The sequence below is a fragment of the Lissotriton helveticus genome, chromosome 8 (genome assembly GCF_964261635.1).
Source record: "Lissotriton helveticus chromosome 8, aLisHel1.1, whole genome shotgun sequence".
Classification (NCBI taxonomy): Eukaryota; Metazoa; Chordata; class Amphibia; order Caudata; family Salamandridae; genus Lissotriton; species Lissotriton helveticus.
In genome coordinates, this window is record NC_136069.1 from 1,213,000,427 (window position 1) to 1,213,023,637 (window position 23,211).

Genomic DNA, 23,211 nt, shown 5'->3' on the forward strand with positions numbered 1-23,211 from the left:
TCTTTTCATTTCAGTCACCTCTAACATGTTTAGTCACAAGGGATATCAGGTGATAAAACATATTGTAATACAACCAACTGTTAAGTAAGAGAATGTAAATATGATATAAGGAATTTGTACAAGTTATATTTTTCATTAAATTTTTTCTCAACTGTATTATTCCCTGATGAAGGGCTATGTATTTGCCCGAAATGCATTGGATATGAATTGAAAATAATAATGCCTTACCCATGGATTATATAATGAATCCAAATAAACTTTTTTTGAAAAATTACCACAAAGAATAAACATTGAGATTCTATCAACAAAATTGTGTGGGAATCCTCTTGTTTATCGAGAGGAGAATCAGGAGTTCCCCCAGGGATGGTTCCAGTGACCAACTGGAATCACGTACATAGGCACTATATTTGTGACATATTGTACATACAACTTCAGAGCCCACAGGTTTTCTCTTTCAATGTGTGAGTAACTGAGCGCAGGGGCATAATACAGGGCTCAACACACCCTGAGGTGCTGTGGGCCCCAGGCTTCTGGGAGTGTAGCCACCTGTCATCTTTGCCCTGTACCAGCAGCATTTATTTAAAATGCTGCCAGGCAAACGCTCCTATATATCTATGATATTCTGCTGTTGTGTCCATTATTGTTTTTATTTATACCATTTTTTTCAGGCAGCTGAAAACTACTGACATGATGTGGATTGTACTCGTCGGCCTGTGCTTAGCTGGTTCCATTGGTAAGTTAAACTTCAAGCAAAGTTGAGTGAGCAGTGCACATCTGCAGAACTCACTTTTTCAGTCGGAGGATAATTTGCTGCATTCTACTAAAGCTATGAGATTCAGTCAGAAGTATAGCGTAAAAAAGTCAGAAAGAGTGTAGAAGGACAGCTCACAGCCTCCACAATGATCTAATTCATTGACTCTTAACCGGTTGTCAGCGAACCTAGGGACTCTGCTACACCTACTCAGGGATCCACAACTGTTTCGAAAATGTTATATTATTACTAAATTAATAAAATATTTATGTATTAAAAGAAAAATTCAAAGTTGAAAGTTTTAAAATACTACATGAGGGAGATTAAATTTGACACTGGAAGTTAAAAATTAAGAGCCAGATGTCCTTGCGTTGCCATTGTATACTGCAAGGTGGCGTAGGGCAATGCAAGGGTTTAAGTCAGATTTACTAAGCCATGCAGAACCACGTTGTGTGGCTTAGTGAATGTGGAGTAACGCAACGCAGCAAAAGTGGCTCCCTTTCATTACTCAACAATGGGGAGGCGTGCCGTGGGTGAAGTGCGCAAGTTTATCACTAAGCTGCTCATGGATTTTGGCATATTCCCAGATTTACTAAGACTAGTAAGACTGGAAATGCCTCAAAATGCTAGGCCTAGCTAGGGGAAATATCTTTATTTTTCCTCATTCTTTCCTCTGTCTGTGTGCTGCACTCTGCAGCACATGTAGAAAGTTGAAAATGCCTCTGAAGGTTGTTTTTTTGCAGGAGGGGTCCCTTCTTGCACAAAACAAACTTGCTTGTAATGCAGGCACCCTTCCACCAATGGCGCAAGGGTGCCTGGGCCTGTGCTATAATGTGTGTGCTAACGCAGAGAGACAGCAGGAAAGCGGTATTTCTTAATTGACATGGCACATTCCTGCTCTCTCCATTTGTTTGCAGCGCAGCAAGTTGTTTTGCTGTATTGCACTGCGTCAAATCTTAGTAAATCTGGGCCTAAGTTAGTACCCTTATCTTGATTTGGGGGAGCTGTACAAATGCAGCATACTGGTTCCAGTATGGACAACTGGTATGCATGGACAAAAAGACAACACAGGCTAGGAATAAAAAGGACCAAGTGGAAGGCTACAGTCACTTCACCTTTTAGACTTATACTTACATTTTGAAAAGCTCCACATTCCCAATAAGATAAAAATACCATTTTGATTTTCGCATAGTTTTTGTTGGTGAACTAAACAAAATACTTCATAATTTGTGTATTTGTTTGAGGCATAACAGTTTCTACATTTTAGTGTATTATTTTGAGACTCAAATCGTGGAAATTGCTAAGTCTTCCAATAGTGATTCAGTGAGGGTCGACAGATCTCTCAAAGTTAAGAACCACTCTTCTAGTTGGTATTGCCAAGACCTGAAACCACCTCCCTCTCAGCATCAGACATATCCCCACACTGCAGGCCTTCAGGGAGAGTCTCAAGACCTGGCTCTTTGGATGAGACGAAGCTGCGCGTATCCCCCCCCCCCCTCCCCATCGCCTTGAGACCCCTGTGGGTGATTAGTGCCTTCCACAAATCCCTGATTGATATTTGAAGGAGCAGCAAAGTAGTCATAATGTTATGTTAAGCTTATCAAACATAATCTGCTCTAAAGCATTATGCATTCGTTTATTTTTGTACTGGGGTTTATCAAATAGTATATTTGGAATTCTACCAAACACTTGAATAAAGTATTTAGCTGAAGCCTGACTCAAATAGTTGGTTTAATAAATAAAGTTTAAAACCAGATAAGCGCCATTCTAAAAAAAATTAAACAACTCTAGAGATTCCTTGTATCTTTTGCCTAGGGTTTTGTACAAACATGAAAGCCAAAAACACACTTTTCCCAAATAAGTTTGATTTAGGTTTCCTTGAACATTTCGGAACCATTCATTTTTACTGCGGTTTTTCTGCCAGCTTAGAAGAATTATAAAGTATAACTCTAAAAAAAAAGATATAAGGGTATACATTTGTGTATCTCACCCTTCTCGGGCACAGCCTAGTACGCTCCAACCCTCCTGTTTTCGTGTTGCATGAATTTTAGCCGATCGCACAATAGATACCTATCACCAAACCTATTTATTTGTTGTTGCCAGTTTACATCATTTGCTATTTTTGGCCACTTGGCAAAAGCTTTGGCTGTATACCATTCATCATGTGGCTACAAAATATATATTACAAAGACGTAAACGCCCATCTGCAGTTGCCACCACGCTTCATGGAAAATGCCATTTATGTACCCTCCTCCCCCACTCCCTACCCCTTTGAACAATTTGCCCCAAACCTAACAGAAAAGGAATTCAAAATACAAATCTTGAGTCTGCCAAATGGATCAAAAGTCATGGAGGGGAGAAGAAGAGAAATACTTTTTGCGTAGGGAATGTCTACCAATCACAGAAATGTGTGATGAGGAAGGTTTTAAAAGGAACTGCCCATTCAGCGGACCTGATACATGTCCCTTGCCAGAACCACGTCCCTCCATTTTATAAGACACACTTGTCGGGTAAGTGTGACTGATGCAATGGAATTTACTGCACCCTTTGTTTCACCCCAGATAATCAGATTTTCATCACCACTTGCACTTTCAAAGCCAAAATAATTGTGTAAGTAAAGTAAAAAAAGATTCCCTATTGAATGTGTATGAGACCAAAACCCAATCATCATGTTTGTTTGATATATAATGTACGTTATGTTGTGTAGTGTTGCATGCGTGCAAGCATATATGGCGTTGGATATAGGGCATGGTGAGTGTATGGTAGGGCTGAGTGATTAACTAATCTTGTTATTGGTTTATCTTCCTCTTGCATCATCGCTTGCAGAAGGTTCAAGTGTAATGTGAGTGAGAGACAGAATACGTTTATGGATTAGTGTCTACTTACTACAGATGTAATATATGGTATTTTATACTTTGTATGTTGGTAAAATATGCCTGTAAATGTATAATGTTGAAAATACTATATGGTGGGTATATAGTTTAATTGAGTGAGAATGGTAGGAATCGGAGCTATGGTTAAGCTCTTGCCATAAATTATGAATTACGCGCCATTTTAGATTTTGTGCTGGAGCTACTATTCCATACTAGGCTATAATACATTTCCTGTGCCTTCATTTTTTTCAGGGACTTTGGTATTGCCCTTTTTAGTCACTGTTTTTTCTGGGTCAGCCCCTTTGAGCCTCGCAAGATAACAGTGTCCTTCAGATTTAGGGGGATATTCCTGTCAATTACATTTGTGTCACAATATTTAAGTTCTGATATTTCTGTCTCCAGATTTTCATAACATTATATTTTATCAAAAATTAACATTTCATGTAGGTAACTGGAGGATGATATATGGTTCCCTCACATAACATCTCCTTGTCCATATATTCAAATGGTATCCCAATCACAAAATATCTGAATCCTGTCAACCGTGGTATGTGGACACCTATCCGAAAAGGGGTTTTTCTTTTTTTTCCAATGTTAATGACCTTTATTTACAAACTCTTCACCAACTCCATACAGGAGGAAATAATGTAAAAAAATCAATGGCACACAAGTGTTTACTCAAACGAGTATCAAAATTAAAATACATTGGAAGCGTGTTGATAGGCTATCAGGTTATCAGCCGCGCAATATAAATCCCGACTGGCTGATTGATTGATTGGAGGCAGTTTTCTTAAAGAAAAGTTGCAACATACACATATACATTTTTTCAAACAACTTTATTGGCATTTTAATATTACATATGGCGCATTATAAGGAATAGTCCATACAGTATCTTACTCAAAGGGTATATTCAAAGCTGATATTAGCCCATTCCATATACTATACAGTATAATACACAGTTATATGACAAAGCATTTTTTACACTATTCCTCAAACCCACTCCCTGTTATGAATCTCTGTTCTACTTATCTCCATATATTTTTCATATCAGCCAATATATTCCTTTAACTCCACCCTCCCCCTATTGGACATCTGCATTACCTCTTATGTCAATGTGGTCTCCGGTCTGTCCAGCTGAATTACGTATGTGAGTCTTATATGGTTCTGTGTCTCTGCAGTCCTTATCTCTATCTACATATCGGGGGAACCTGAAGTCAGCAGTCATTGCTGACCATGCTCTGATATCGTCTTCTGGTTTGTTGTCTCTATGGACTTGCTTCATTCTTACTTTTTCTGCTGTTGACCACTCACACATATCCTGCAACCAACCTTCTTTCACCCTTTGGGTGTGCCAACTTCAACCATTCAATCGCAATTCGTCTTTTTGCTATTATTAACCCCAGCCACACAAATTTCCTACTCAGCTTCCTATTTTTGGATGTGGGGACAATTTCTAGTAGTACTGTCTGTATCTCTCTGGAGATCTCCCGTCCCGTGGCTACCCGTACTTTCTGCAATACCTCCTCCCAAAATGTTACCATCACAAGGCATGACCACACCGCATGCAGGAAGTCAGCCTTCGCTTCCCTGCATTGGGGACACCCACTGGATTGTTCTGGATATATTTTGCTCAGTACTTTAGGAGTGAGGTAAGCTTGATGCACAAAATTATACTGGATTAGTTTAAATTGAGAGTTAGAGCACCCCAATTTTACCCCTTCATATACTCTGACCCATTATTTCGCCTTCATGTGTTCTCTTGTCGCCTCCTCCTATCTTGCCTGAATGGGGAGTGGTTTCCTGGTGGGTCATCTCATATTGCCTAGTATAGGTGATTTATCATATGTCTCTCTTGGGCTTGTACAGTATTACTTGCAATGCTCTAGTAATGGGGGGGCTCAACTGGGAATGACGGCCATAGCTCACTGGCCACGCCAGACATCTTTGCATATTGCAAAAACTGGCCTCTGTCCAAATCAATGGTGGCCTCCACATCTTCCCATGTCATAAACTGGCCATTATGGTACAAACCCCCCTTCGAAAGGCATCCCCCGTCCTTCCATTTGTGAACTGACATTGATTCAGCGATCCTTGCACATGGTGGTATTGCCCACAGAGGTGCATGCGGTGCATATGGTGCATGTCTGACCACCTTTCTTACTGTGGTTTCCCACAACTCAGCAAGGTGATGGATAATGTAAGGAGAGTCCCTGGGGACCCCTTTACCTCACATTAATATTTCCTGCAGGGGGCATGGCCTGAGGCATCAAGATGGCGGTCGCACTCTAAGAATGCTCCAGACTCCTCCGTCATCCGCCTCGCATCCCGCTGTCTGCGGCTGTAATCTGCGCTCTATACCTGCTCGCAAGGATCCCCTGGAGGGCACATGTTGCTCCGGTGCACCCGGACTGTAGATTCCAGGCTTCAGGCGCCTTACTGGGATCTGGACTACACAAGGCCATGGGGCCACAACATGGCAGACGCCACCAAGCTCCACAGGGCATTTTGCTGGGAGGTGTTGGTTGGCGTTTCACCTCCAGAACTGCGGGACTCAACAGGACGCTGTACCTGGCACCTAAGATCTGCTCTGGCCATCCGCTGACCTGCTTGCTGCTGCTTCGGCTCTTCCTCGCTGGTCGCACACCCAAGACGGCGGCCTCTGGCGCACGCTGACGGTGATCTGAGGGGCCTGCTGCCCATCCAGAGGCTCTGCTTGCAAATACACTGGCCCTTGGAAGGTGCCCCAGGTGCGGGTGGCAGCAAGCTGCAGAGTGGCATTACCGGAGCTGAATCTCTGCGCAGACTGCAACCAGCACTGAGCATGGGGACGAGGGACTACCAAGTGAGTGGGGATGGGTCCGGGATCAGCTGCTGAGTCGGGCAGCTGGGTGGGCAGGAGGTCATGCTAGGCCTCTCGGGCCCCCCCTTCTGTGTTTCCTCTGGTGTTGTGGCGTCCCTAGACCCATCCAGACCGTGGCTCATGAACCTGCCCTGTGTCTGGAGCCCAGCCAAATCAGGTGTGGTGAGTGTGCGTAACGGGGGGTGTGGGTGCCATTCGGCTGCACAATCGGGCAGCAGGGCGACCCCGGGTAAAACCCAACATCCTCCTTTCGTCCTCAACCTGGGATTCCTCCGCTCCCTACACTGAGTGTGCGGGGGCTGGGAAGCCCACGCTGAAGAGAAACGGGCCCTGCCAGGGCCGGCAACCAACATCTAGGCCGAGAAGTTGTATTCCCCGAAACCCTGCTCTGGATTCATGGGGGCTGGGTCCCCATTCTCCCTCCTTTGGCCACCACTTCAGGCGGCAGTGTAGGGTTCAGCCAGTGCACCCCTGGTCCCTCCCTATTTCCTACAGACTCCTCTCTTCGGGCGCACTCCCTATGATGACCAACACATCTTACCGAGGGGTGCCCTCCTAGTCTGGGTCACCCCCGCGCCCTGTCGCATCCAACAGGTGGGGCTGAGGCTGTGGCTGTAGGCCCTCTGTGCTATTAATGGTGGTAACTGGTAGGGGACACTAACCTCTTGGGTGGAGGGTGGGCCCCCCTTTATCCTGCGCCTTGGAGACGTCGCCCATAGGCAGTGCCAGCCTCATAGCCCTGGCCTTCAGGAGGGCCTCATCGTGCCTCTACCCAACACTGGAACCATCATGGTGGGCACCTGTCTCCCCTGTCCTTGAGCCTGAATTTTACCTCCCACATTGGAGGGCTTTGCCGGCAACTAGAGTGCCTGACATCACCCCCATCTGCCCCCGTGGAGTGGCTTCCAATCCTGCCTTGTGGCCTTCAACCCGGGTGCAGTCGCACACTCCTCTTTGGGGCATATGACTGTCTTTGGTCTCATCCTCCTGACTCCCAGAGCTCGAACTGGTGCGCATCCCAATGCTAACCATGGGGAGAGATAAGGCCTCTAAATCTGTGACCACCCCTACACAAGCGACGATCGATCAGTTCACCACATCTGAACATGACCCTTCTGGGCAGATGGATGGAGTCCCCCCCTACCAGGCAAAGACCTGGCAACCATCTTACAGGCGATCAGCGTCTCCCAGGCTTTGGTGGAAGGGAAGATCGGGGAAGTCAAGATGGACATATCCCTCTTCCTGCAGGACCTCCACAACGCCACAGCTTGTATAACGGAGGCTGAATCCTGCATCTCAGCGGCGGAGGATAATATCCTTCAACTGAAAGAACCAGTGCCTCCTCCAGGCTCACAGACCAAGGAACTGCATTTACGGGCCAAAGATGCGGAGAACTGGGCACGCCGGGCACGCCACAACAACCTCTGCCTAGTGGGGTCGCAACAACCTCTGCCTAGTGGGGTTTCCTGAGGGGGTCGAGAGGAACCAGGTAGCCACCTTCGTGGAGACTTGGTTAAATCATGGAAGCCCAGGGAAGCCCTCTCGGCATGGTTCGTGGTAGAGAGATCGCATTGATCTCTCGCTCCGAAGCACCTGTTGGGGCTCCACCTTGCCCTATTATACTGAAAATCCTTAACTTCAAGGACCGAGATGCTATATTGCGCAAGGCACGCTCCCAGGGACCTCTCAAGTTCCAAAAATACACTATTATGATTTTCCCAGATTACACTAAAGAAGTGTAAGAACAACGTCGCTCCTACACGGAAGTTAAAAAGAAAATGCGATCCTTGGCTCTGAAATACCAGCTTAAGTGCCTCTCACACCTTCATGACATTTTTCAATGAAAGTGCAGTTCTTTGACTCGCCCCAGGCTGCCTGGACCGGGCTTATGGAGGACCGTCCTCTCCTGCAGCGGCAAAACTTGTCCCCCAGGCCATCTGGCTCTCAGTCCACAAGGCCTCGGTCGCCAGGGCACCAGCGCCGACAGTGCACACAATCTCGCAGGAGGCGCCAGTCCCATGTAGCGGCTTCCAGATCAGTGAGCCTGGTTTCCCACAGAACCCAAGACTCTTCAAGCCGCTTAGGCTCCCCTCCCCACCCCAGGCACCATTCATCTGGCACCACATCCCTGGCTCCTCCGTTACCGGCTCAACAAGGCTCAACGAGGGTGGATGCAAACCTTTCCCGCATACCAACTCTCTGAGAAGCCATGGGGCGCTGCCTGAGTGCAGTCTCTCCGGGACCACGTCCGCCCCTCCCCCCCAGGGCGTGGAGCCACGGCAGACTTCTGTTCCGGTTCACTGTACTTCTGCCGAGACATTGCACATCCATCTACATGGAGGGGTCCTCCACGCAACTCAACCCGAGCATTCTAGTTTGGTTCTTGTTCCATTAAGGGAAATGACAGATTCTGTTGTCGAAGTATAGGTTGAGGGGAGGGGGTAAGGGCAGGGACCGGGATAGTTTTTCCATTGTTGTTGTTTCTTATTGTTTGGTTGTACCAGACATCACAAGACATTTTCTGATAATCTCTCATGGGGTATACAAGGCCCCTGCACAAGCGCCCTTCCCCATAGGTGTGAACCCCCATGTGTACCCGCGACTTTGAACGCAGCTGCACACTGCCACTATGTACACCAGCTACCATGACTGACAGACCCGTTCCAAGGGCCTCCCTTTATGTTTTGTCCTGGAACGGCCTCCTAGATCAACTTAATTGGATGGCTGTCTTATGATATGCGCAGCTCTTCAGTATAGAGGTCCTCCTACGTCAGGAAATGCACTTGCTGGGTAATCACTGTCCCTTCCTGGCTCGCTACAGTTATGACAGAGTGTGACACTCTGACTTACCCCGGGGTTCCCGTGTGGTGGCTATCCTGTTGAAACGCACCCTTTCCTTTGAGCTCACATGAGTTATTCATGATCCCCAAGGAATGTCAGTGGCTCGCTGGGTGGTAATCCCCTGAATCTCATATCCATGTACTCACCCCCTCGATGCACACGGCGACCATGAAACATTCCACTGCCTTGCTGACCTTCTTGCCCCTGGGAGTCACTATAATTGGGGGTGACTTCAACGCTTTCCCCTCTCTAGCCCTTGACACAACAAGCACCTCATCCACCCCTAGACTTGCGCAAGCGCAGCACTTAACAAACTGGTCTGAGTCACTAGGCCTCAGCGATGCATGGCGTGTCTGGCACCCTCACACCAAACAATTCCCTCATACCTCTGTGGCTCACCACACATAGGTGCGCATAGATGCGATTTCTGTCCCGTCATGTGACTGCATCATGATTCAAGTCATCCGTATTCTCCCCAGGGGTATTTCAGCTCATTCTCCGGTGCTTCTTAGAATAGGCCCCCCCACCCCCTTCGGCATGTCCAATATGGAGAATGAACAATTGGTTTCTACAGGATAAAGAATTTAAATAATGATTCTATCTAGGTTCCTCTATGTCCTCCAGAACACCGACTTTTGCTTTCTGAGGGCCTGGTTTTGAGAACTAGACAGTATAGCCACTAAGTTCCTATGGGGAGGGGGAAGGCATGCTTGGCTCTGACCCTATGCCGCATTCCTCCATTCGATGGGGGCATGGGGATGATGCACTTATACTTGTACTGCCTAGCTACGCGCTTACTATCCATACGTGACTGGTTTAACGGGGGCTTGTCTGACCCAGCCTTCAGGCTGGAATTGAGCGAATTAGGTCTGTCCAAAATCCAATCTCTGATGTATGGGGGGTGGCTGAGTGGGCTAAAGAATGGTGATGGATTAAACCCAGATCATTTGACTGGGGGTGAGTGTTTGATTTGCTCAAACGCTCCGTCCATCATCCCCTTTTGTATCGGTATGGGGAGTCCATTCCATCCACCTTACCAGACGTAGCATGCAGTGTGCTGTTGGCCTTGCGGGCAGCACTGCATCATACTCAATGGACACGCAAGCTGACTCAGTGCTCGCCTCTCAGGCATGACAGTATGCTCCAAGAGGTCAGCGGGCCACAGGGATTTAGACCATGGGACCTCATAGGAATCTCGCAATTGGGGGATGTTTGGGTGAGCGGCATATGCGTTCCTTCCAGGACCTCCGAACCCAGTACTCACTGCACCCATCACAGTTCAACAAATATCTGCAGCTGCGACATGCCCTCCACATACATATATCGGGCGACACTCGGATTCCGGAGTACAGCCCTCCTGAAGCGCAGACCTTGCTGGGTGACCTGGGGAGGGGGGTATCTCCCACATTTACCAGACACTGATTAACACCACCAGACCTCATTAGACCTGCTTCGAAGGCAGTGGGAGGAGTGGGTGGGTGCCTTGGAGGATGAGGACTGACGTAATGCTCTCATGGCACCCAAAATGGTAACGCATCGGCCAAACTCTGATTGGTCCAGCTATACTTCTTGCATGCTGCCTACCTGACCCCAGTGCACCCCCGTTGGGCGGGTTTTTACCTGAGCGCTTCTTGTACGAGGTGTGGTCATGACCCGGATGATTTTTTCCACATGGTGTATGTATGCCCCCATTTGGTGCAGTTCTGGGGTGACATCGAGGAAAAACTCACGGAAATATTGGGGTGGGAAGTCCCTCATGACCCACAACATCTTCTCTTGGGGATTTCAGAGGGGTTGGATGGGACCATAAATGAAAAATTATTTTTCAAGACGGCAATGGTAGTGGCTAAGCGAGATATAGCTGCATCTTGGAAGTGTCCAGACCTGCCCTGCTCTAGGAGGTGGCAGAGGGGGGTGTATTGGTGTGCCACACAAGAAAAATCCATGTATGAGGCTGCCCCAAAAAGTATTGCAGAGTGTGGGGCAAATGGTTAGGTGGTATGGGATAGTCTAGCTGTGGGTGTACTTTGCTTGTCTATTTGTGCCTTTCGAGAACCACCATCTTGGGAGGCTCATGTATTTGACTATGATCTATCAAATTCAATGTCCAATGCTGATTTGCTGGTGTTTTTTTCTTGTTAAAAACAATGAAATTGCTTATCGAAAAACAAATTCCAGCAATGACCCTCTCCCATACGACCCCTCTAGGAGACTTTTTTCCCAATTATCTTGATCATCCAATGAATGAAATGCTTGTTGTAGCTGTGCAGCCATATGGTGAAATTCCATACACAGGACATCTACCCACTTCAATTTGCAAGGCCTCTGCAAAGAAGACAGGCTAATGCGTCTATGCCTGGAACCCCACATAAGGTCTGTCACCAAATCCTTCAGCATTCTGAAATAACTGGCTGGTATTTTCTATAGAGAGCTTTGTAGTGCATAGAGGCATTTCGGCAGAATGCCCATCTTGGTGATCGAAACCCTGCCCATAAGGGACAGGGGGTAAGTCCCCCCACAACTGTATGCAGCCACGGATCCCGTCCACAACCTTTCCTATATTAAGCTCTAGGAATCTTTTGGCCGTATGTGCCAACTTGACCCCCAGGTATCTAGGGGCCATGGACATCCAGGGTAACCCCTCAGCAGGAAGCAGGTCAATTGACTGGTAAGCTAATCTCCCCATTGGCAATAATTATGACTTCTCTTGGTTAGCTCAGAGGCAGACACCATGGCAAACTCTCTCAGGACCTCTAAGAGTAAGGGCACCAATCTGATCAGCTGCCTGCTATACACCAACGTATCATCAGCGTATGGGGAGACTACATGAGTGGCGTTACCCACCTTACTCCCCCATGTGCTTAGCCGGTTTCTGAGCATCACTGCTAGTGGCTCCATGGCCATTGCAGATATAAGGGGTAACAGAGGGCAGCCCTGTCCTGTACCCCTTTATAATAAGAACGCCTCACATATTCTGCGCCCTACTTAGACACTGGCCCGAGGAGATGTATATAGTAATTGTATCCATTTGAGAAAACCCGGTCCCACTCCCATATTTTTGTAGTGTTGCCACACATAGGGCCAGGCCACCAAATCGAATGCTTGCTCGATGTCTAAAAGAGCTGAGGCGTGGTCCTCCTCTGCTAGTCCAGGGTAGTGCCAGACAGGTGCAAGCAGTCATAGATTTAACATGGTGCTACGGTGTGGGATGGAACCAGCCTGATCCAGGTGGATCAGATATGTCATATAAGTCTCCTCGCCAAGATGCCACTCAGTAACTTTACTTCTAGATTTAACAGCGATATCGGCCTATGTGAGTTCAGCAACTGTGGGTTCTTGACTCATTTTTGAATCATTATCACCAGGGCTTCTTGCATGGAAGCCATTAAACTTCGTACCTGTGGGGCTTCATTATAAACCTCCAGCAGCTGATCAACTAATATTGGTGCAAAGTGTTGGTAAATTTCCACCTGGAAACCATTGTTCCCGTGCAATTTTCCTGATATCAAGCATTTAATAGCCCCCAGTATCTCTTCTCTTGTGATCGGGCCACCCAAACCTCCCCACCTCCTGATCAAGATGGGGTAGCTCCACTGCAGACAAGAACTCATGCATTGCCTCACTCAGAGGCCCAGTGCGCTTGTTTAAACCTCATGGTATAAAAGGGGTGGTGATGGACGGAGCATCTGAACCAATCAAACACACCCAGTCAACAGATCTGGGTTTAATCCATCACCGTTCTTTAGCCCACTCTGCCACCCCAGTTCAGACATGGCCATATGCAAATCAGTCTGACCCTGTGCCTCATGGGAACAGTCCAGCCCGAACTGCCAAGCCATGCCTTCCCTGGACCGGAAACAAGCTTCCGAGGACCGGTTTCTGGCATTTCAGCTGTCTTCAGCCTGGCTTGCTTGAATCCAGTGGCAAAGTGAGCAAGGGACTCACGTCTGAGCATACCATGCCAACTTATGGTGAACAAAATGCTACAAAAGGGGTGGTGATGGACGGAGCATCTTAACCAATCAAACACTCACACCCAGTCAACAGATCTGGGTTTAATCCATCACCGTTCTTTAGCCCACTCTGCCACCCCAGTTCAGACATGGCCATATGCAAAACAGTCTGATCCTGTGCCTCATGGGAACAGTCCAGCCCGAACTGCCAAGCCATGCCTTCCCTGGACCGGAAACAAGCTTCCGAGGACCGGTTTCTGGCATTTCAGCCGTCTTCAGCCCGGATTGCTTGAATCCAGTGGCAAAGTGGGCAAGGGACTCACGTCTGAGCATACCCTGCCAACTTATGGCGAACAAAATGGTACAAAAGGGGTGGTGATGGATGGAGCATCTGAACCAATCAAACACTCACACCCAGTCAACAGATCTGGGTTTAATCAATCACCGTTCTTTAGCCCACTCTGCCAACTCAGTTCAGACATGGCCATATGCAAATCAGCCTGACCCTGTGCCTCATGGGAACAGTCCAGCCTGAACTGCTAAGCCCTGCCTTCCCTGGACCGGAAACAAGCTTCCGAGGACCGATTTCTGGCATTCCCATCGACACTGTGGTCGTTTTCCTTTTCAGCAGCATGGCTAGCATGGCCCCAGATTTGTTCTCTTAACAATGGAGTCGTTGCCTATAAACTGTGTATTCATATTTTTCTAGGCACTTCCATGACTCCAGCAGTTCAACTCGAGCCTCACACCACTACCCCCTTTCTGTGGGGAGCTGGGTAACTCTGCATTGAGCTTGGCCAGCCTATGCTGCTGAATATCTATATCTTTCTCTAGCTGTTTCCATACCCCCATCATATGCGCTGCTTGAGGCCGAACACCAGTTTTCATCACAGTATTTTGCTAAAGCAATCAATACAACTGCCACAAAGGGGGGGTCCAATAGTGTCGCTGTCTGACCAGCCGGTTTAGGTCTATGACCCTCCAAGCTGAGCTAGACTGGTGAGAGGTGCGAAATAAACCTTGCTTGATATAATATCCCCTTTGATTCAAAGGTCAGCCCTGGTGAAATGAAACAATAGTCCATACTGCTAACCTATTAGTTGCTGGTGTGTGGCATGAAAATGTTCTCTGTCCGGGGTTATGCACCTTCCATATATCCGTGAGTTGCATGCCCTGCAAAATATCATTCAGTGTCTCAGTAATGCGTGGTTTGGAGTGTAGTTGGGAAGCTCCTGATCCAATTTCCCATCTAGTACACAGTTTACATCTCTCAACATTAACAGCGCTGTCCTCAGGCTCGACGCAGCAGCCACCATGATTGAAGGGAAAACATTTTGACGGTCGACATTGGGAGTATAGACATTTAAAATACTCAGTTCCCTCCCTTCCAAGGTCCCATGCAGGATCACGTACCTCCCCTCTGGGTCCTCCAGATGAAGCAAATGCGTGAAGAGGACACCAGGCACCATCCATATAGGAACACCGCTTTTAATAATAAGACCAGGCATATAGATGTCCCCTCCACCTATGTCTAATACATGGAATTGAGTCCCTCCACACACGAGTTTCCTACAAGAATGCTATTGATACTTTATACTGCTTTAAGTAGGCATAAACCCTTCTACGTTTCTAGAATGCTGCCAATCCCTGAACATTCCAAGTAAGAATTTTCAAATAAGTAGAAACCATTTCCAGCACATCACATTGTTCACTCTGCCCTACTCCACCACCCCCCTTACATTCTGACTAAAAAGTTGGACACCATGGGTCGTGGCCAAGCCGCCGACCGACATGACTGTGCTGGCTTGTAGCTCCGCTGCGAACCACGCCTGATTTTCCCACCAGGGGGCTCTGATTGAGATCCTGTGCCCCGTCACAGGCATGTCAGGGGGGTCAGAGGTAAATGGAGCAAGTTCCCGGTTGTCGCGGTACGGATCAGCACCGTGGTTCGTCATTGACATGGTTGCGGCCTGTGGCCATGAATGTAGCCAGGGCCTCAATTTAATGGAAGCTGCGCCATGCCGGGCTCCTCGTTAATTGGATGGCACCAGCATGTAGCGGGGTAAGGAGTGGCTGAGGGGGATAACTGGAACATATCGCCAGCCTCGCAGGCACTCCCTGGAGGCGCCACGGTGATAGGGGCTTGGGCGAGCCTGGGGACCAACTGTATTGCCGGGCGCAGCTGGGCGCAGATACAGGCTCCCCCCCTCAGTCCCACCCCAGCAGTCACATTACAGGACCACTGCCTCATCGCACTGCACTAAGTGGCAACTGAAGCCAGTGAAATACCCCCACACTTCATGAAAATAAGGCGGTGAAGCTCAGACTGTGACAGACCTTGGTGGCTTTCCCAGCAGATTTGTAGGCACAGTGACATTAGTGTGGGGGGAGATCTACGCTGCTGGTTGTACTCTGCTCCTTGCCTGTGGAATGGGCCGGAAGAACCCCAAGCAGAGGACCCTCTCATTTAAACCACCACCAACTAGCACGACAGCCCAGCAAGGAAGCATGCAGAGTCAGCTGTCACGCCTGTGCCTGGCGCTGCCGGGTTGGGCACGTTGCTGACGACATTCAGGGCGGGTTTCAGGGCGCTGGTTACTCTATTTGAAGCCTTGGGCAGGAGTTTAGATGCCATGGGCACTTGGCTTGATAATCATGAAGCCCGCCTAAAAACAGCTGAGGGCAGGATCTCAGGCCTAGAAGATGGTGCCAACCAGACAGCCAAAAAGATGGAGTGTATGGAGAACCTTCTTAAAACTGTGGCAATTAAGAATGAGGACTTGGAGGCACAAGGGCAGTGGAATAATATAACTATAATGGGTGTGCCCTTGTCCACGAACACAGGGCGGCTGGACCGGTTCATGGAAACACTACTTACCTACTTGTTCAGGATTGAATCCTTCACCACTACCTTTGTAGTGGAGCGTACGCACCAGTTTCTTGGTCCATGGCCGAATCCCGGGTGTCCTCCGAGACCGATCATAGCCTTTTGCTCAATTTCAGGGACAGGGACACAGCCCTCAGAATGGCTGCATGGCTGAAGGTAGACATAGAAGGCCATTCCAGAATATTTGACTCCCCTCATGAGGCCTGAGAATGTTGTCAGTCTTACTCTTAGTCTGGGCAGCAGCGCAGTACCCCATCACCCCTATCATAGAACATCCCGGATTCAGGTACCAGTGCGGATATGTTTACGGCTAGTTAGGGTTGCAGATTACTCCTTTATGGTCAAATAAGCCTGGGTGTAGTGTTAGTCGCACTAGTTGGCCTAGTTCACTGCTCAATAAATATATGGGGCAGTTGGCAACCCCTTGGCCGAGACTGAACTTTTTACATATTTCATGACGCTCATGCAAATGTGGTAAAAGCAGCATGCCGTTGCCACCACCTAAGTGCGGATGCACATTTTTGAATATAGATCATTGTTTTTGATTAGGTTACTGTTAGACCTGTCTGCCCTTATGGTAGTCCCTCCTATTTGTTATTTATTTTTTGTCCCCTTTTTGCCCCTCAGACCCTTCCTTTTGATGTGCCCTGGAATTTTTAAGGTGTTGACCTGGGGGTTAGGTACTCCTTGACCCCATGGTTCCTTTGGGACTAGAAATCCCTCCTTTTCTAGGGCAAGTTTAGCCACACAAAATGGTGGCCAATAACTGCCATAACTGTCTTACCTCAGGGACTGACCCATAGTCTAGTGTGAGGTTCTGGAACCTTCTGGACCACTCTGGAACCTGGGGCACAGGCTATATATAGGGAGACTGTGGGGCGGCCATTTTGTGAAGACACTGGACTGACGAGGTGGACTGGAGTCCAGGCTGCTGACTGTGGAGGGTATCGCACATAAGGGGTTGATTGCCTCTCGAGGCTGCTGCTCTTATAGTGAATGCTGCCCCCCAGCTGTTGACCTCACCCAGTCGCGAATCAACCCCACCCCCTGGACCAGTTTCCCATATCCCAGGAGGGAGATTTCCCTGACCAGGACGTGTGAGGGGAGCCCGGACAGTTGTCAAGGTGGTGAGTGCTGAAACCCCCACTAGAAGAGTGGCCTGCGTGACATTGACCCTGGACGCCTTATTTTTACCCGGAGCGACAGTGTGACTAAGTGTCCCCAGGTGCAGCCCCTAAGGCATTGGGGTCCTACGCAGGTGGTTGGAAGCTCACGAGGTAAACCCCTCCCCCGCAGTCAAAGCGGGAGAGAATCACGCCCCCCTCTACTCGTGACGAGACTTTGCCACTCACCACGGTAGCTTCCCGGTGAGCGGGATTCCAGGAGAGGGTTCCGAGGTGCGGTGGCCGGTGATCTTGCTTTGGGGCAGGTTGGCTGGTGCCGCGGACCGGCCTGTGGAGAGGAAGCCGGGCCACGCTGTCAGGAAGTCGAGGCGGAGCTGGGAGAGACGCGGGGCGGAGTCGGAGGCTTCTGCCCTTGCACGTCACAATTCCGCGTCTCTGCTGTCAGCCCAAACCACACGGGGAAAATAGAAAGAGGTCAGCGGGTGGAGCAACGGAAAGTCTGTGGCCCTACTTCATTCAAGTAACTAAAAGTACCGAAGCCTGCAGGTGAGGCGCTTGGGGTAACATGCCGAAGCTGAGGTGCGTGGTCTCGCGCTTCAGACACCGTTCTGAGGAGAACGAAGGTACTGTTCTGCCGGCTAACGAGACTCGAGCGGAATCTGCTAGTCGGAAGGGGAGGGTGAGATCTGATCAGCTGCGAACAGGAACAAAGGGAGCGAACCTGACATCACGTGTGTGGATGGTAAATTGAAAACCACAGGTGACTCGGCAGTGGCAAAGCTTCTTGAGGCATCTGGTGTGGATCAGCTATCTGGATGAGTGACTGCAGCAGAGGAATTAGCACAAAATGCTTATAGTAAACGGTCCTTCTTACAAGTAGGAATTGGGTCTAACCTCCTGCCTGTGGGGGAGTTATTCTATTTGGTATTGTAATCCCAGCATGTTCATTAGAGTTCCCTCAGCTTAGGAACCTGAATAGTCTACCTGAATAGTCTACTGTGGAGAAGTGTGGCTCAATGGTTAGAGCAGGCAGACCTCGATGCAGAGCTCTGGCCAGGGTTCGATTCCTGCCTCGGTGGATCTCGGGCTCATTAATTCCCCTGACCGGATATTCTCGCCTCAGTGCCTATTCTTATCATGGGTCCCGCGCTGCAACTCTGGGCAATAGCTTGCTTAGTCTCCACAACGGCCTCCACAACGCGAGGGATGCCTGGTCTGCACCATGGGGGTGCCCAGGAGTGGACACTTCACAGGGAAAGCCAGGAAGGGTTCCCTTGCGGTATTCGTACAAGCGTCGGGAAACCCACTGCGGGTAGCTGTGCGCTATACAAGTACAAAAACATTTACATTTACTGTGAATAGGAGAGTAAGGAATTAGATTATATCTGTATACAGAATGAGCACGCCTGCTAAGTGAGCCATTGATCATAAAGGCGGGTTGCGATTAGTTATAAAAGGTTATTCAGGGTTCATTGCATTGATTGTTGAAGATTGTTGAGGAAGTGCCACGGCAAATGTAATGGAAATGTCTTGCTTAAATGTAAGTTAATGTTGGGAGCATTCATCTAGCCAAGAACCTGTTTATTTATAATCGCTTCAAGTGAAACTGTGGAATATTCAGTGTATAGATAAAGGCTGAAAATTATCATTTAGTTCCTTCTGACTAGAGGGGAATGTGCCATTGACGTTATTTGTAAATGTGATTATGCTAACAGACTAATGCAGTGCAGTTTTTAAACAGAACCAAAATATTGCAAAGAAAATACGAGGTACCACAAAGAGAATTTTATAAAACAGCCCGTATTTTTCTAAACTGGTGTAGTGTCCTTATTTTTTAGTGGATGGACGTTATGTAACTGGAGGGTGTGGCGCAAACTTAACACATGTACCTTTGGGATAGGCCTACCTACTTTGTGCCAAGCTACCCTATGTAGACTGGTAACCCCAGGTCCAACATAATTGGTGTCTAGCGGTGGGATGAGAACAGTGTTTGCGTCCACTCTATAGTAACAAAGTGTATTCCACCGGCCTACATCTGGAGTTTTCTCCTGGCGGACTCCCTAATTATATTTTTGTTTTTCCAAATTTACTCCTGGTGGTGGGTGGAGGTAGCTTCTAATTACCCTCTAAACTATTCCTTCCAAGTGGCTGTCCCGAAACTCTCTTGGCAAAAATGGAATTCGCACTGGAGGAGTTAGAAACCTATACTGTGGCTCAACTCTGAGAATTTTGTCAGAATATGGGAGTGTTCTTCAAGCGTGGTGCTAAGAAGGGGGAACTTCAAACCACCTTGAGGGCATGGGTGGCAGCTCACCCAGATGGGAAGGAGGAGGAGGAGACAGACAGGGAAACTGTCATCGGGGTAGATGTGTTGTACCAATCTGAGAGGGAGAACATACTGACAGGTCCCAGAACACTCTCAAGAGAGGGCAGCAGTGTCTCCGCGAGAAGCTTGACTGAAGCCGAACAAGCAGATAGGAGGGAGGAGAGACAGTTAAGATGGGAGTTGGCAAAAATTGGAGAAGGCCAGAGAAGAGAGTAGGCTAGCTCACGAGTTGAGCCTCAGAGAATTAGATTTTAAGGCCCTGCAAGTAGGGACTTCCAATTCTCAAAATGGTGGCAGCGAACCTAAGGATTTGACCAGGGAACCCAGACCCTATTTACCAAAGGACGTAGTCGCCAGCTATAGTACAGGGGATGACATCGCCAAGTGGCTGGCTGCCTATGAGGTCTCCTTAAGAGCCCATGGGATTCTGGAGAAACACTGGGGGGGTGGCTTGTATAAGTACATGCCTCCTGCAGGGAGGGATACACTCTTGGCCCTGGAGCAGGGGGAGCAAACCCACTACCCCACCATGAAAGTGGCGCTAATCAGAAAGTTTGGACTGACTCCAGAAAAATACCGTCAAAAGTTTAGGGGTAGTCACAAACTAGGCACACAGAATTGGGTGGATTTATTGTACTACGCAAAGAAGGCATTAGAGGGCTGGGTGCAAGGCAGCGAGGTAGGAGACTATGAGGGGTTGTACGACCTTATTCTCAAGGAGCACCTACTCGAGAAATGTTTTGCCGAGCTGTGTCAACACCTGGTGGACAGCAAGCTGACCAACCCCCGGAAGCTTGCAGAGGAGGCGGACATCTGGGCAAGCACCCGAGTGTCCTCGAAGGGGACTGGAGGGGATTCCCAAAGGGCCGGACAGGGCGCCCCCCAGAAGAAGGAGGGGGGAGATAAAAAGCGGGAGTTCCCAAAAGGCCCCCAAAACAGTTTCCAGGGAAAGGGAACAGGATTCACCCCTAAGGCTAACCCGCCCAGGAACCCTCATCCTGGCCAAAGTCAGCAGCCAAGGGTTGTCCACTGCTTCGAGTGTGGTGGTTTGGGACATTATAAAGGAGATGTCAAGTGCCCAAAGAGACCACTTCCTCCCACTGGAGGAAAAGCCCCGGGAGTAGCTAGTGTAGTGCTCGGGGAGGAGTTGCCCTTAGATAAGGGGGGTGAGTGGGCGGGTGTCACCTTAGTGTCCCTGGGAGATCGGGAGATGGTTCCTAAGATCCAGGTGCCCTCAAATACTGCAAAGTATGGGCAATGAGTCACCATCAATGGCCAAAGAGGGGAGGCTCTGAGAGACACAGGAGCCAGTATGACTATGGTAAGGAGTCAACTGGTGTCTCCAGAGCAGGTGATTCCACATGTACTCTACCCCGCCGCGATGGCTGACGGCAGATTGGGCCACTATCCTGTGGCCGAGGTTCCCTTTGAGTGGGAAGGGGTTGCAGGTTCACTTCAAGTTGCCGTAAGCCCTGCCGTGCCAGTCGATTGTCTGTTGGGAAATGACATGGAGCACAATGCTTGGAAGGAGGTGGAATACCGGACTCATTCGGAGATGCTGGGTACACCTGACTGGGCCTGTCACCAGCCGACTGGACTACGGCAACGCCCTCTACGCCGGAACCACCGCCAAGCTCCTGAAGAGACTCCAGCGGATCCAGAACGTCTCAGCAAGACTCATCCTCGACATCCCCTGACACAGCCACATCTCTGGACACCTGAGAGACCTGCACTGGCTCCCGGTCAACAAGAGAATCACCTTCCGTCTCCTCGCCCACGCACACAAAGCCCTACACAACCAAGGTCAAGGATACCTCAACAGCCGCCTCAACTTCTACACTCCCACTCGCCAGCTTCGATCGACCAGCCACGCCCTCGCCGCCGTCCCCCGCAACTGAAGAGCCACCACAGGAGGAAGGTCCTTCTCCTTCCTGGCCGCCAAGACCTGGAACTCCCTCCCGACCCACCTTCGCCTGACCCAAGACCACCTCGCCTTCAGGAAGCAGCTCAAGACCTGGCTGTTCGAGCAGTAGCGAACCCTCCTCCCCCAAGCGCCTTGAGACCCTCCGGGTGAGTAGTGCGCTATATAAATGTTTTTGATTGATTGATTGATTGATTGCAAGCACAAGGTCCGCGACTACCCGGAGAGGGAGTTCGCCTGGGCTGGAGCCTGGAACAATGGCCCAGCCCGCTGCCAAAAAGGGAAAGAACTGAGGTCAGGAGAAGCCTGCTTCGGCTTCCACGCCCCATGAGACAGATTGGCCACCTGCGGTGGTGGACCAGGAGTCCGTGGAGGAGGAAGTAGTCTCCCTGGAGGACTTACCTATCCCTGCTGAGTGGCATGTGGAAGGAGGGCCTACCAGGGAGGAGCTCTGTAGGGGCCAGAAGGATTGCCCTACCCTTGAGGGACTGAGGCGACAGGCCGAAGCCCAGGCAGCAGGGAACGTTGCGGGGAACTACCATATTTACTGGGAGGACGGACTCCTCTACAGTGAACCAAAGGTACCTTTGCCCGGTTCATCACGGGCCTTGGTAGTCCCTCAACGGTACCGAGCCTTTCTTGTAGAACTGGCTCATGAAATTCCCTTGGCATGACACTTAGGACAGGACAAGACCTTTGCCCGCCTTGTCCCCCACTTTTACTGACCCCAGATGAAAGTGGCATCCAACACATACTGTCGGCCGTGTGTATCCTGCCAAGCAAGTGGGAAGACAGGGCTGAAGCTGAAAGCTCCCCTGGAACCACTTCCTGTCGTTAGCACCACCTTTGAAAGGGTGGTCATCGACATTGTGGGGCCATTGGATCCACCAACTACAGCTGGTCACGGGTTTATCCTGGTTCTGGTGGATCACGCCACGCGGTACCCAGAGGCAATTCCTCTAAGGACTGTCACTGCACCTGTAGTGACTAGGGCCTGATGGGGATCTTTACCCGAGTGGGTTTCCCCAAGGAAGTTGTGTCCGACAGGGGGACCAACTTCATGTCAGCGTACATGCGGGCGATGTGGAAGGAGTGTGGAGTTACCTACCGGTTCACCACTCCTTATCACCCCCAGACCAATGGTCTGGTGGAAAGGTTCAATAAGACCTTGAAAGGCATGATAAGAAGTCTGCCTGAGAGCCTGCGGAGGAAATGGGACGTCCTCCTACCCTGTTTGCGGTTTTCCTACAGGGAAGTGCCACAGAAAGGAGTGGGCTTCAGCCCCTTCGAGCTTCTGTATGGACACCCTGTGCGTGGACCTCTCAGCCTGGTGAAGGACGGATGGGAAAAGTCTCCCAGGAAGCTTCCCCAGGATGTGGTGAGCTACATGCTGGCTTTCCGGAGCCAAATGGCAAAGTTGTGGAAGCAAGCTTCTGACAACTTGGAAGCCAGCCAAGCAGTGATGAAAGAGTGGTATGACCACAACGCTCACCCGGTGGAGTTGGAGCCTGGCCAGAAAGTGTGGGTGATGGAACCTGGAGAGCTAAGTGCCCTTCAGGACAGCTGGACAGGCCCCTTGGAGGTGTTGGAGAAGAAGGGAAAGGAAACCTATCTGGTGGATCTTAAGACCCCTAGACAGCCCCTACGGGTGCTTCATGCCAATCGCCTCAAACCC

General features: G+C 49.3%; 1 long non-coding RNA gene across 1 annotated transcript in view; it reads left to right on the forward strand.

Moving 5' to 3' along the window:
- Positions 1 to 23,211, forward strand: part of LOC144771931 (uncharacterized) — a 52,544-nt gene that overhangs the window by 10,983 nt on the left and 18,350 nt on the right. The window contains exon 2 of the long non-coding RNA XR_013599552.1: positions 669 to 733. This is a non-coding gene — a long non-coding RNA (uncharacterized LOC144771931). The remainder of the gene's footprint in view (positions 1 to 668; positions 734 to 23,211) is intronic.